This window comes from Diospyros lotus, chromosome 7 (assembly GCF_014633365.1).
Source record: "Diospyros lotus cultivar Yz01 chromosome 7, ASM1463336v1, whole genome shotgun sequence".
In the NCBI taxonomy this organism is placed as follows: Eukaryota; Viridiplantae; Streptophyta; class Magnoliopsida; order Ericales; family Ebenaceae; genus Diospyros; species Diospyros lotus.
The window spans coordinates 24,957,618-24,960,443 of record NC_068344.1 but is presented as its reverse complement, the minus strand read 5'-3'; the positions used below and the strand labels follow the sequence as shown (position 1 = coordinate 24,960,443).

Below are 2,826 nucleotides of genomic sequence, written 5' to 3'. Positions count from 1 at the left end.
TTTTTCTTCATAAGTTATACTTTCTAGATACTTTCCAGAAATTTGTTTGCACTTGTATGATATCTTCTGAATTTACATTTAACTTATTCTCCATTTCTTAATAATCTATGGTGCAACTTTAATTTGATTTTTTTCACTCGTACACGTTGCTACTCCATCTATATTACACTCTTGGTCTCCTCATTTTTCCTTCACATAATCTCCTGTCTTCATGCTGGGGACTTTACATAGTTTTATGTCTCTTTTCTGTTTTTTTTTCAATGCATAATTCTGTCATACATCAGCATTTATTCATATCCAATGATACAGATTGTAGTTTTTCTATCGCTATCTATCTTCCTGAAAACTTAAATAAATAAATATGCTCTGGTTCTTCTACTGACTCTGTGTAGTTGACCCCATCTAGCAGGAATAAGGGTTGATATGTTTTTATTTTTTATTTTTTATGTTTTATTTTTTATTTCTAGAGAAGAAAAACAAAATTGCACCTGAGGTCAATTCCCTTGTTATACATAAATTACCTGCAGGTATTGGTTGGAATTTTTATTTGTGGATCACAACAGTTGGACCTGCCAAAACGCTAATATGTATTAACCTTTTCTTCCTTTTTCTTTTTTTCTGGAAGCTGTCCTTTGTTCATTCAGTATCGGCCTTCCTTGATAGTTACTTTGGAGTGCAAGAATTTCTGGTATGCTTTCACAAAATTTAGAGATAATCTTTTGTCTTCATCATGCCCTGTTCTGGGGTGAGCTACTGAGCTGTTATGGTCTCTGAGCATGACAGATTTCTTTCCATGTAATCAATAAAGTTAAACCATATACGTTTACAATCCTAAGCAAAGCAAGTAAGTTTGCTCTTTTGACAATTGGGAGGTTGCCATTTCAACGACCTGATCATGTAGAGGGTAAAAGTTGCATCAGCTCTCAATGATTAAGCACAAGCCTGCAGGTGCAGTCAGAAATGCACGGTTAACTACATTGTGCTTACCTGAAAGCCCATCTTTCTGTAAAGTCCCAATGCAGGTATGTTCTTTTTATGTACATGCACAAATACCTGTTCTGCACCTGCCATTGAAATTCCCAGATTCAGGATGGATGTTATGCTGTTAGTCAATAGAAACCCTGTAACGAATGCACGTATGATCTTACCATTTGATTTAGCTAATTTTACAGCAAAATACAACATGTTGGTTCCAATGCCCTGGCGGCGGGCAGTTTTGGCAACACACAGGTTTGCAATGTAACCATATCTGCTTTGGCTTGTCCTGTCAATGCTGCAAAAGAGAGGGGCTTTCACCCTTTCCTGAGAGATGACACATTTCCAATTGAGGCAAGAGAAGCATATAATTATACTTATTTACTGGTTTGACACTAGAAATCCAAATTTGGCAATCATAACACATACCCCAGGACAGGTTTCTCTAGGCAACAAGCAGCGGATGCTCAAATCTAGGGTCCCCACTACACTCTTCAGTACAGTACTGTTATGAATAAATAGATAGCAAATCTTCTTAAATAGTCAAAATCAAACACTGATGATATTATTATTAACTAAAACTGGCCGAGAGAATATAAACACAGCACAACAAATATTAAAACCATAAACGAATCAAGAGGCACACGATTTATAGTGGTTCACCCCCAAATAGGGGTTATGTCCACTTGAGATTCGGTGAGAAGAGTTCACTCTACTATATATAATCAATCCGATCACAACCATACACGAAATCAAAAAACAGAAACAACTTTGGTTCTCTATACAAAATGCTCACAGCCACTAAACAGATTAGGAGCTTACCTAGAATAAAAAAAATCAGAGAATACAAGAGGAAGACGAAAACTGTACAGATTTACACAGAGAGAGAGAGTAAAAACCCTAAAATGAATGTCTCTCGGCCAAACCCCTCTATTTTCTTTCGCCTATCTCGATCCCTTCATCAATCTCGAGGCGAGGATAAATAAGGCAACTGGATGGTTGTGATGACACGCGATAAAGGAAGCAGCAATGGCTCAGATGAAATCATGCAAGAGAGATCAGATGCAGACTACACGACAAAAGCAAAAAGCCAAAGGGCTTGGGCTGGGCCAATGGTGGCTGCTAAATGGCCCCCCAGTGGGCGCCCAAAGGCAGCCCATGGTTGCCAAGTGGCCCCCAAACCATTGGGCCTCTTTTGATGTTTCACAAAATATAACAAACTCCACCTTGAAGCATCAAAAGACTAAGTAATTAGATATGATATATATAAGTGCAGCATGCTACAATTCTCACATTCACTGCTCTAGATGACTAAAGTAATTTAGCCATCATCAATATGCAACAAATTCAGCAATGCTTGAATTTGGTTGCAGTCAATATCTTGGTGCTCATGTTAGCAGGATTATTAGCTGTAGAAACTTTCTGGATGCCCACAGTTTCATTGGCTATCATTTCCCTTACATAATGATATTTCACATCCACATGTTTGGTTCTATCATGATACACAGAATTTTTGGACAGGTGGATAGCACTTTGGCTATCTGAGAAAATCACCACTTTGCTTTGAAGCAAATGGATTTTCTTGAGAATATCTTGAAGCCATATGGCTTCCTTGAAGGTATCAGTTATAGCCACGTACTCTGCCTCAGTAAAGGACAGAGCAACAAGTGGCTGCAGCTGAGACTTCCAGCTAATACAATTTCCACCCAAGGTAAAATAAAAGGCAGTGGTGGATTTTTTGGAGTCTCTATCCCCTGCAAAATCAGAGTCAACATACCCAACAAGATCAAGTGTATTAAACCTTTTCTTAAAATTTAAACCTATGCATACAGAACCATTTATGTACCTAAG

The 2,826-nt window shown here is 37.9% G+C and overlaps 1 long non-coding RNA gene across 1 annotated transcript; it reads right to left on the bottom strand.

Moving 5' to 3' along the window:
- Positions 1-403: 403 nt before the first annotated feature.
- Positions 404-1,467, bottom strand: LOC127805803 (uncharacterized). Its single transcript, XR_008024185.1, has 2 exons — positions 1,149-1,467; positions 404-1,064 (listed from the first exon to the last, which is right to left on the bottom strand). It is a non-coding gene; the product is annotated as an uncharacterized LOC127805803 (long non-coding RNA).
- Between the last annotated feature and the right edge of the window lie 1,359 nt (positions 1,468-2,826).